We start from the raw sequence: 13,165 nt of genomic DNA, 5'->3' as shown, positions 1-13,165 counted from the left end.
TACCATTTGATTTGTTTTTTCTTTTTGCATTTTTGTCTCCGCAGGTATTAGAAAGTGGCAATTTTATTTTAGTCCCAAAGTAGGGCTATGATTCAAATATATATATATATATTTGAACCATATATATATATATATATATATATATATATATTTTATGGTTGCCTTTGCCTTGCGCAGAATCTGTAATAGTTTCTAATACCAAACCTAAGTCCCTCCTGGATTCCTCTCTGCTCACTGCAGAGGCCATTGTATAACAAATGATGGCACCAAGTTCCACTGGTCCAGAGTGCTGCTCCAGTCTCCTCTGCCTGTGTCTGCCACTCTGCTGGCCAGCAAACTCCCATTCTCCCACCTCTGGTTCTCCCACCTCTTGGTCCTTCAAGTCATTATCATAGCTGAACTATCTGCAGGACTCAGTAGAATGGGTGGGAGGGACTGACCATGGATTATCTGATTACCGAGACTCTCTGTGACTTCCATGCAGCTTATGAGTAATGCTAACCTGCACCTATGGCCAAGACATTCTACCCAGCTCAGGTCCAGCAGCCTAGAATTCAGTATGCCTGAGAGAAGGAATCAGGCACGATGAGAACAGCGAGACCAATTCAAACTTTTAGCACTTCTTATTTAAATCTGCCCTATCTGTGTTCCCCTCACCACAGTGGTTAAGAGCATGGACTTCCCATTGAGGTCTAAAGTGGTGTCCCTTGGCCGAGTTTCTTTAACTTCTGTGTGCCCTACTCTCCTCATCTCTAAAATGGGGGTAAAGATATGTAAGTGCTTAGAAGAGGCTGGTATACAGTAAGCCTTCATAAGGATTTACTGTTGTTATTTCCCTTACAACCCTGGGAAAATTAATATAATTGGCAAGGTGCCCTAAAAAAGGCGTAACTCTCACTAGAAAGTGCTAAGAGATAAACATGTAGAGCACTTGTTCAAGTGGGGTCCTTCTAAAAACTTTACATGCAATTAAACCTCCACACCACAGGAGGCAGGTGTTATTACTCTCCTTATAAAGATGAATAAACTGAGGCACAAGAGTGCTAGGCACTTGCTTGAGAGCTCACAATAAGGTAAAAAAAATGGCATTTGAACCTAGGAACCTGGTTCCAGGAAAGGGCACTTAACCACTAGACATACGGCCTTTTTAAAGGAAGCAGCAGAAATTTAATGGTTCATGAAGGAGGGAAGAGTGGCTAACAAATTACTCAATCTTTAGCAATGAAATTCCTCTGTTGCTGCTCCAAGGGAAAAAGCCAAATTTCCAGGGCACTAAAGACTATTTACAGCCTTCCACCTCCCACTTTACTTGGTGCTTTGAACCACATCCAAATTGAATTAAACACTTATGATCTTTCTTCTAATGCCATTGTGAGTTAATGGTTCTTTTAATCTACATCTTATCTCCCAGTGGTAATCTTTGTGGCTGTTCCTAACTCCAAAAGTGTCAGATCAAGGGATATGAGACTTCAGTAAATCCTTCAGAATTTAAGATTAATGAGAAGGAAAAACATGTTCAGTGTCAGTGCAATTATAATGTTCTGAAGTTCTGTTTTAAATTTCAAGATGCAGAAATGTGTTTCGAAATAAAGGAAAAAAACTTTTGTCTTGTGCTTGTTATACAGATAAGAAAGAGTAAGAAGACATCTGCATGGTTAGAAGTAGATGCTCAGAGAAAACCCCTTCGGAGTAAAGAATTAATAATAATATTCTCTATATATGTGAGTACAGTGCTCTCAAATCACCACTGATAAGGACCATGTTGTGAGGGTTTTTGATTTCTCATAATGATAAATAAAAATGTAGGAAACGCTTACATAATTTATGTGCAAGAAGACTGAGATAAGTTTTGGAAAGCATGGTACCTTTGAAGATAACATCCTCAAAGTTCAGAAGTATACCTTATACAGAGAAGAAGAGAGGAGAAAGGACAGAATTAGAAAGGTAAAAAGAGGCCAGCTTATTATAAAAGATCTTTAATGCAATCCAAGGTGCTAAAGAATATTAATATTTTCTATAGAAAATTGGAAGCCACTATTCATATTGTAGTGATTCAATTAACTTTCTGGTTTAAAAAGATGTTTCTGGCTTCACGTTTAAAATGAAGGGAGGAGAAAGGAGAGAGTAAGATTGGGTGCCAAAAGAGATTTGGAACTATCTGCAAATAGTATAATAGTTCAGGAAAATGAAACTGGAGATGAGCCTGAGATTCAGACAGCAGTAATGAAAAGGGAAATGTGGGAGATAAGCTTGAGAAAGATCTGGAAAATAGGAAAGACAGTTTAATGGCAGATTGCCTATGCTCTTTGAGGAGTAGGGAATAGTTTAGGAGATTGCCTCTCCATTTCTAAATGCATGAACCTTTTTTTGATAAATATTAAACATAGAAACCTCACACTGACCCCAACAAAACCCTTATGTGTTCCTCTAGTGGGACATGCCCCATTCCAGCATCCTTAGAAATCACTTCTCTAATCATTTTAAACCTACTAACCAGAAAATAATTTCTCAAACCTTATTTCCACAGTTTGTATTATAAAGTGATGGATTTCAAATACAAAATCACACTTTAATATAAAATATCAATATTCAATCTTGAAGATCTAGATTACAGTAATCGAAAGGGAATATTTTCCCCTGCCTCACTAAGACACAATGTGCTAGGATGAGTCTTGAGTTTCTCGCTTGAGTAAAAAGTCCATTGTGGTCTTTAAATGAAACAGCAAATACATCCAGAGGGAGAGAGTGATGTTAGAGCTGGAGAGAGGTTTGAAGGGAGACAATGTTTCGGGATGACAATGGTATAGGTAACAGTGTTTTGTCTTATTTCTAAACTTTTTGCTCGTGAACTATCTTGAAAAGATAATGAAAACTATCAATTTACCCCTATATGCATAGATGCACAATATGTATATACAATTTTTTAGAGGTGTATTAACTCCCTGAAGTCTTACTTGAATCCTTTAAGACTTGGTGGAACCCAGATCAAGAATCTCTATCCCTAGTGAGAGTTGAAGCTATGAGTTAGTTCTACCCACTTGGGGAGAGGGTAGGAAGGGAACAAAGCTAAGAACAGAGGCCTGGGGAACATCAACATGTGAAAGGAAGTGAAGCAGGAGACATTCTCCAAAGGGTGACCACTGCAATCACAGTCTGAGAGACAAAGTAACTAGTCAGGGCAAAAGAGTGAATTCCCTAAGGGTATGTCTTCCCCACTAAAAGGTGGTACAGCCCAGCTCCAGCGGTAGCAGAAATGAGAGTGAGAGGTGCCATTAAATCAAGGGAAGAGATTCTCTCAAAGAAGAAGAAATGGTTTGCAGGGTCACAAAACACAGAGAAACAAAGGAAGAGGATGATTGAAAAAATCATTTGAATTTGAACATTAGTGGATACTTGCTTTTCCCTGCCCAGTCTTTATTCCTCTGCTTCTGGAAAAAGAATTCCAAATTTCCTCTGAGAAATCAAACCCCTCCTTTACCATTCTCAGTCATATGATTTGTGAGGGATTGACCCCACCTCCAGCTCCAGAGGACACCATCTTCCATAGATGGGAACATAAACTTAAGACTATCGAAGTGAGCCTTAGGATTTCAATGGAACTTCTTGGACACAGAGGCTCTGGTTGTGAACAAGTAAAAGAATATGGCCTTGGAAGCTGATGGCAGCCATCTTGAGACAGAGAGCCAAAAAGAAACGAGGCCATTGATCATTTTGATAAGTCACTGGATCAAGTCTTTCCTGAAACCAGACCTACCCCTCACCTTTTTAATTTCATTAGCCCATTTAAATCATACTTACTGATACTTTCAACATGAAACATTCTACCAGAGATATATCTTTGTAGAAGCTGTCCCAGTATAATGATTATGACAGAAACAAGATGGCTGTTGGCTGAGGAATACTAGGGAACAATGCTTCTGCAACCCAAAATACACACATCATTCCTGTACAGATTCATTATGGTCTGCATAATGAACTACAAAATAAATGCTTTCATTTTGTTTTCATTTCCCCTCCTCATATGGGCCTTTTGGAAAAGAATGATGTATTCTTTCTTGACTCCTTTTCTAGAACATAAGTGATAGACCAAAATCTCGGAAGACAGGCAGGGCAAGATGGCAGCCTAGTGAGGTATGGAATTTAGTTTGTCCACCAGAGCAGCTAGTAAATAGCCAGGTATGGTACAGAACAACTGCTGGGGGAACATCAGTAACCAGACACACAGCATACACCAGCCGGGACCAGGTGAACTGGCTGAGACCCCACACAGAACTGTAAGTCCCCCAAGCCACAGTGGCTGGCACCCCTCCCCCACAGGCACTGCAGGCTGGTTCCCTAAGGGGAAAGGAAACAGATTTTACCAGCAGCAAGGGCTTAGTTCAACCAAGTTGCAACTGCAAAATTAATTAACAAATTTCATTTGAAAACAGGCTCATAGCACAGATAAACCTGGACTAAGCACTAAAGGTACTAGGCTTTAACTAATTTTTAAAAAAATTAACTCTTTTGCCCTGGCAGAGTGGGTACATGACTGGCAGAAAAAAAAAACAGGCTTTTTTATTTGGACAGCACAAAATACTGGAAAAGGCCTGGACCCCATGATAAGAGGGCACATAGAGCCTGGAGATATATAGATCCATGTACTAACTCTAGCTCTTGCTTGATAAACCTGATGAGCCAGGTCCAGCTCTGAAAATGTTGTTTTGCTTTTTTTTTTTTTTAAGTCCTTAAACAGCTCATTAGATTGAATTGGAAGCACTCTCTGTCTCCAGCACTGCCCCAGGCAAGGACAGAATAAAACTTGTCTGAGAGACAAAGTAACTAGTCAGGGGAAAAGAGTTAATTCCCTAAAAGATATATCTTCCCCCAAAAAAGGTGGCACAGCCCAGCTCAAGAGAAATCCCTCCTTCAAGGAATTCAGGCCACAGGGAATGGAAAACAGAAGCAATTAAAGGTATCCTACTAACTCACCTCTGTCACAACCACACTCCTGGCAGGGACAGTCTGCTGAAATTAAAGGCGCCACATCACTTTACATGGATGGGAAGCCACAGGCAGATAAGCACCACATTCTGGGCAAGATGGGAAAAGCACAAAGTCTAGAGGCTTCATAGGAAAGTCCAACATTCTGCTGGGTCTCAACCTTAGGGAAAACTGACACTGGCAACTCTTCTCCTGAGATATGGGCCTGTTTGATCTGGAAAAATCTGACTGGAGTTTATAATATAATATTTGAGCCTCCTCAAGAAAAAAGGTTCCACATAGAGCAAGAAACAAAAACAAGAGCTGGAAAATTCTGATCAGTTAAACAGAACCTATACTAGAGGTCTAGAATAAATTGAACTGAATGTCAAAGAACTGATAGAGAACAAAGCCATCTAGCAAGAAAATCCTAGGTAAAAAAGTGAAAACAACCCCCAGAATAAACTAATTAAGGAAATCAAATGCCTAAATGCAAGCCAAATATAATGAGTCATATTAGGAAAATCAAAGATATGGACCAGTGAAAGGAACAAATCAACAATTCAGATGAGATACAGGAGTTGAAACAACTAATTTCAGATGTTCAAACAGACATGGAAAATCTCATCAACAATAAAATCAACAAATTGAGGGAAATATATAAAGAAGACATTGGGCAAACAAAAAGAAGAATATGAAAGTTTGAAGAGACAAATCACAGAACTCATGGGAATGAAAGGCACAATAGAAGAGATGAAAATAAAAAGCAATGGAAAGCTACAACAATAGTTTGGAAGAGGCAGAAGAAAGAGTTAGTGAACTAGAGGACTGGACATTAGAAATCCAACACACAAGAAAATATAAGGAAAAGAATGGAAATATATGAGCAGGGTCTCAGGGAATTGAATGACAACATGAAGCACACAAATATACATATTGCAGGTGTCCCAGAAGGAAAAGGAAGACAAAGACTAACAAAGGAAATAATCGCTGAAAATTTACCATCTCTTATGAAAGACATAAAATTACAGATTCAAGAAGTGCAGCATATCCCAAACAGAATAGAGCCAAATAGACATAGTTTTGGACTATGTCTTATTGATCAAATTGTCAAATGTCAAAGACAAAGAGAATTTTGAAAGCAGCAAGAGAAAAGCAATCCATCACATACAAGGGAAGCTCAATTAGACTATGTGTTGATTTCTCAGCAGAAACCATGGAGGCAAGAAGATGATGGAATGATATATTTAAGTTTCTAAAACAGTAAAACTGCCAACCATTAGTTCTGTATCCAGCAAAATTGACCTTCAAAAATGAAGATGAGAGAGCAGGCCACAGTGGCTCAGCAGGCAGAGTTCTCGCCTGCCATGCTGGAGACCCAGGTTTGATTCCTGGGGCCTGCCCATGTAAAAAAAGAAAAAGAAAAAGAAAAAAAAAGATAAAAAATGAGGGGTAGATTAAAATATTTTCAATGACCAAGAGAATTTGTGACTAAGAAACCAGCTCTGCAAAAAAAAAACTAAAGGGAGCAATACAGACAGATAAGAAAAGGGAGGAGAGAGAGGCCTGGAGAAGAGTGTAGAAATGAAGACTATCAGTAAAGGTAAAAAAGCAAAAAAAATAAAAAATAAAATCCAAAAGACAAAAATGATAGAAGAAAATACTGTCTTTACAGTAACAACATTGAATATTAATGGATTGAACTCACCAATCAAATGGCATAGACTGGTAGAATGGATTTTAAAATAGGACCCATCTATATGCCATGTACAGGAGACTTATTTTAGATCCAAGGACAAAAAGATTGAAGGTGAAAGGTTGGAAAAAGATATTTCATGCAAACAACTATAAGAAAAGAGCAGGAGTAGTATACTAATATCCAAAAAATTAGACTTCAAATGTGAAACAATTAAAAGACACAAAGGATACTATGTATTAATAAGAGGAACAATTGAACAACAAGGTATACAATCATAAATATTTATGCACTGAGCCAGAGTGCTCCAAATGCATGAGGCAAACACAGACAACACTGAAGAGAGAAGTAGACACCTCTACCATAAAAGTTTGAGATTTCAGCTTCCCACTCTCTTCAATGGATAGAACATCAAGAAAGAGGATCAATAAGGCAACAGAGATTATGAATATATGATAAATGAACTAGACTTATCAGACATTTACAGAACATTACAGCTCACAACAGTAGGATACACATTTTTCTCAAGTGCTCATGGATCATTTCAAGGATTGGCCATATGTTGTTCACAAAGAAAGTCTCAATAAATTTAAAAGGATTAAAACCATATAAAACACTTTCTCAGATCATGATGGAATGAAGTTGGAAATCAATAACAGGCAGAGGACCAGAAAATGCACAAATATATGAAGGCTAAACAACACACTCTTAAGTAACCTGTGGGTCAAGGAAGAAATTACAAAAGAAATCAGTAAATATCTCATGGCAGATGAAAATGAAAGCACAACATGTCAAAATTTATGGGGGCAACAAAGGCAGTGTTGAGAGGCAAATTTATTGCCTTAAACAAACACAGAAATCAAGTAATTAACTGTTCACCTGGAAGAACTAAAGAAAGAACAGCAAACTAACCCCAAAGCAAGCAAAAGGATAGAAATAACAACGACAAAAGCAGAAATAAATGAAATTGGTAACATGAAAACCGTTGAGAAAATCAACAAAACCAGAAGTTGGTTCTTTGAGAAAATCAATAAAATCAATAGATCCTTAGCTAGACTGGCAAAAAAGGAAAGAGAAGATGCAAATAAATAAAATCAGAAATGGAAAAGGAGACATAAAAACTGACCCCACAGAAATAAAGAAGATAATGAGAGGATACTATGAACAACTATATGCTAATAAACTAGACAACATAGATAAAACTGGCAACTTCCTAGAAAGGCATGAACAAACAACATTGACTCAAGAAGAAACAGAGGACCTCAACAAACCAATCATAAGTAAAGAGATTCAGTCATCAAGAAGCTCCAAAAAAAGAAAGGTCTAGGACCAGATGACTTCACATGAGAATTCTACCAAGCATTCAAGAAAGAATTAATAGCAACCCTGCTCAAATTTTTCAAAAAAATGAAGGGGATGGAAAACTACCTAACTCGTTCTATGAAGCCAGTATCACCCTAATACCAAAGCCAGACAAAGATACTACAAGAAAAGAAAATTACAGGCCAATCTCTTTAATGAATATAGATGCTGTATGAGTTAGGGTTCTCTAGAAAAACAGAATCAATAGGGAATACTTACAAATATAAAATTTATAAAAGTGTCTCACACAACCATGGGAATGCAGAGTCCAAGATCCACAGGGCAGGCTGTGAAGCCGACAATTCTGGTGGAGGGTCTGGACAAACTCCACAGGAGAGGCTTGCCGGCCAAAGCAGGAAGAGAGCCTGTCTCTGAATCCTCCTTAAAAAGGCTTCCAGTGATTAGATTGAGCATCACTCATTTCAGAAGACACTCCCCTTGGCTGATTACAAATGGAATCAGCTGTGGATGCAATTGATGTGATCATGATCTAATTCTATGAAATGTCCTCATTGCAACATTCAGGCCAGCACTTGCCCAACCAGACAAATAGGTACCACCACTTGGCCAAGTTGACACATGAAGCTGACCATGACAGATGCAAAAATTCTTAACAAAATATTTGCAAATTGAATCCAGTAGCCCATTAAAATAATTATACACCATGATCAAGTGGGATTTATTCCATGGATGCAAAGCTGGTTAAACATAAGAAAATAAATTAATTTAATAATCATACCAAAAAATCAAAGTGAAAAAACCATGTGATCATCTCAATTGATGGAGAAAAGGCACATGACAAAACTCAACATCATTTCTTGATGTAAAACTTCAAAGGATAAGAATAGAAAGGAATTTCTTCAGCATGATAAAGGAAATGTATGAAAAACCCACAGCTAATATCATCCTCAATGGGGAAAGACTGAAAGCTTTCCCTCTGAGATCAAGAGCAAGACAACAATGCCCACTATCACCATTGTTATTCAACATTGTATTAGAAGACAAAGCAATTAGACAAGAAAAAGATATAAAAGACATCCAAACTGGAAGAGAAGATGTAAAACTCTCATTGTTTTCAAATGACATGATGCTATATGTCAAAAATCCCAAAAAATCTATAGCAAAGCAACTAGAGCTAATAAATGAGTATGGCAAAGTGGAAGGATAAAAGATCAATGCCCAAAAAATCATTTGTGTTTCTGTACACTACTGATGAGCAATCTGAGGGGAAATCAAGAAAAAAAATCCATTTACAATAGCAACCAAAAGAATCAAATATTTAGGAATAAATTTAACTAAGGATACATAAGACCCATACACAGAAACCTACAAGAAATTGCTAAAAGAAATCATGGAAGTCCTAAATAAATGGAAGGGCATGCCATGTTCATGGATTAAAAGACTAAATATAGTTAAGATACCACTTCTACCCAAATTGATTTATAGATTCAATTCAATACCAATTCAAATTCCAATAACTTACTTTGAAGAAATAGAAAAACCAATAAGCAAATTTATTTGGAAGAGCAGTGTGCCCAGAATAGCTAAACATATCTTGAGGAAGAAAAATGAAGTGGGAGGTCTCACACTCCTGACTTTAAAGCAAATTATGAGGCTACAGTGGTACTGGCATAAAGATAGATATTGACCAATGAATTCAAACTGAGTGTTCAGAGTTTCTCTTCTATAGGTAACTGATCTTTGATAAGGTAGTCAAACCAACTGCCTGGACAGAACAGCCTCTTCAATAAGTGGTGTTTGGAGAACTGGATATGCATACACAAAAGAATGAAAAAGTATCCAAATTTCACACCCTAAACAAAAATTAACTCAAAATTGATCAAAGACCTAGACATTAGAACTAAGGCCAAAAATTTTTAGAAGAAAAGGTAGGGAAATATCTTATAAACTTGTAATAGAAGCTGGCTTCCTAGACCTTACACCCAAAGCACAAGCATTGAAATAAAAAAATAGATAAATGGGATCTCCTCAAAGTTAAACACTTTAAGCATCAAAGAACTTTGCCAGGAAAGTAAAATGGCAGCCTATGCAATGGGAAACAATATTTGGAAACCACATATCAGATAAGGGTTTAGTATTCAGAATATATAAAGAGATTCTACAACTCAACAACAACAAAAAAAAACAACCCAATTTGAAAAATGGGTAAAAGGCATGAAGAGAACTTCTCAGAAGAGGAAATGCAAATGGCTAAAAGGCACATGAAAAGACACTCAACTTCACTGGCTATTAGGGAAAGGCAAATCAAAACCACAAAGAGACATCATCTGACACCTACTAGAATGACCATTATCACAAAAAACAGAAAATGACAAGTGCTGGGAAGGATGTGGAGAAAGAGGCACACTTATCCACTGTTGGTGGAAATGTAAAATGGTACAACCACTCTGGAAGGGAGTTTGGCAGTTCCTCATTAAGTATAGAATTGCCATATGATCCAGATATCCCTTTACTAAATATATATTCAAAGGAACCAAAGACAAGGGCACAAATGGACAGTTCTACATTGATATTTATAGCAGCATTATTTATGATTGCCAAGAGATGGAACAGCCCAAATATCCATCAATGAATGTGTGGCTAAACAAGCTATGGTATATACATATGATGGAATATTTACATAGCTATAAGACAGAATAAAGTCATGAAGCATGTAACAATGTGGATGAAGCTTGAGGACATTATACCAAATGAAATTAGCCAGAAACTAAAGGACAAATACTATTTGGGCTCACTAATATGAACTAACATTAATGAGTGAACTTTGAGAGTTGAAGTTAAGAACACAGGTTAGCAGGAGATAGAAAGAAGGTAGAGACTGGGAATTTCTTGCTGAAGGAATACAGATTGTGCAACAGAACTGATTGTAAAAAAATTCAGTAATGGATAGCACAATACTACCTGATTGTAGCACAATAATATAAGTACATTGAATGAAGCTGAATGTGAGTATGATAGAGTGAGAGGGGCTGGGAGCATGTATGAAACCAGAAGGAAAGATAGAGGATAAAGACTGAGACAGTATAACTTAGGAATGCCTAGAGTGGACAATGCCAGTGATTAAATGTAAAATAAAAATACATTTTTGAATGAGGGAGAACAAATGAATGTCAATATTACAAGGTGTTGAAAATGGATGGTATACAGGAAAAAGTACAATCAATGCAAGCTAGAGTCTATAGTCAACAGTAACATTGCAGTATGCTTCCACTGAATGTAACAAAGGTATTATGCCAAAACTAAGTGTCAACAAGGTAGGAGGCATGGGGGAGTGGTATAGATTCTTTGTGGAAGAAAAGGAAATGTGTTGATATAGATTATGGTGGCAAAGCCATGTCATTTACCTAGGTTGGATTGTATGATGTAAGGATAAAACTGTTGAAAAATGAACAGAGAGAAACAAGTGCTAGAGAAAATGCTGACAGAAAGAGAGATGTACCAATTGACTGTCCATAGGGAAACTGAAAGGTGATGCCTCTTGGAGGGCAGTGTGGTGGTTCCACAGGGGTCTGGGGTGGGTTTGCCATACGGTTCTGCAACCCTGTTACTTGGTATATACCAGGAGAAAGTGAGTGTGGCAACTTGAATGGACATTTGCACACTGGCTTTTGTGGCAGCAATGTTTGAAATCCACAATAGATGGAGGTGGTCTAAGACTACAACAAAGGAAGAATGGAAGGGGAAACTGTGGTGTATTCATACAACAGACTGCCTCAAGAAGGAATGAAGTTGTGAGGACTGCAATTAGGTGAATCAACCTTAAGGACTGCATATTGAATGAAGTGTCATAAAAAGACAAACAATATCATTCCTCATTCATGTGGATTAACTATAATACAAAAACTCAGTGGACAGAACTCAAGAGCATGGATTATCAAGTTGGGGCCCATTGTAAAGGGTCCTAGATTGTAAATTTTTATAGCAGCCACATATATTCAGGAGTTGTAACTGTTATTTCAAAATTCTGAGATACTGAGCTGTTTGTATCACCTGAGACTTAGAGTCAAAGCACTGAAGCGATGAAAGTAAGCAGTACCCCATATAGGAACTTTTTAAAAGTTGAAAAAGGGATCAGACTTCATCTAGAGATATGAATGAACCTGATCTGGATAGGACTAGAGTAGATCAGAATACAGGGTAAAGGATGATATCATCCATATTTTAAAACTTCAACTTCTGAGTGAGACCAAAGGGAGAGATATTTATTCTGTGCAAATTTTAAATTTTGGGTAGCACATGACCTAATTTATCTTGTATGGTCAGTTTAGTTGAACACCATGAGCACATGGAATCTTGAATAGGGCTTGAGATTTTGTTGGCTTGTCCAGGTTAGTGTGATGCCCTGACATATCCCAGAATAATTTGGGCAGTGAATAAAGAAGTGTTTGCAAAGTCCCCTTGGGGACTGGGGAGAAAGGAGGAAATATTCAACTTTCCCATTCCCCTTTTGGAGAATTTCTGATATTCTCACAAGCAGTGGGGACAACCAAATCAAAAGGCCAAGCCCTTGATCTTGAGGTTCACTTTTATGAAACTTATTCCTACAAAGGAAAGTCTAAGCCCACTTAAAATTATGTCTAAGAGTTACCGCCAGTGGACCTCTTTTTTTGCTCAGATGTGGCCTCTCTCTTTAAGCCAACTTCACAGGTGAACTCACTGCCCTCTCCCCTACATGGGACATGACCCCCAGGTGTGTAAATCTCCCTGGCAATGTGGGACAGAATGCCCAGGATGAGCTGGGACCCGGCATCGTGGGATTGAGAAAGCCTTCTTGACAAAAGAGGGAAGAGAGAAATAAGACAAAATAGAGTTTCAGTGGTTAAAAGAACTCAAATGGGGTCAACAGGTTATCTTGGAGGTTATTCTTATGTATTATATAGATATCTCTATTTAATTTATGGTGTATTGGAATGGCTGCACTTCAGGTACTTCTGTACCTGAAACTGTTGGGCTGTGTTCCAGTAGCCTTGATTCTTGCAGACAATTGTATAATGATATAACCTTTACAATGTGACTGTGTGACTGTGAAAATCTTGTGTCTGGTCCTCCTTTTATCCAGGGTATGGACAGATGAGCAAAAAAATATGAATAAACAAATAAATAATAGGGGAAAGGAGTAAAATA

This window comes from Tamandua tetradactyla, chromosome 7 (genome assembly GCF_023851605.1).
Source record: "Tamandua tetradactyla isolate mTamTet1 chromosome 7, mTamTet1.pri, whole genome shotgun sequence".
NCBI lineage: Eukaryota > Metazoa > Chordata > Mammalia > Pilosa > Myrmecophagidae > Tamandua > Tamandua tetradactyla.
This window is presented reverse-complemented; position numbering follows the sequence as displayed.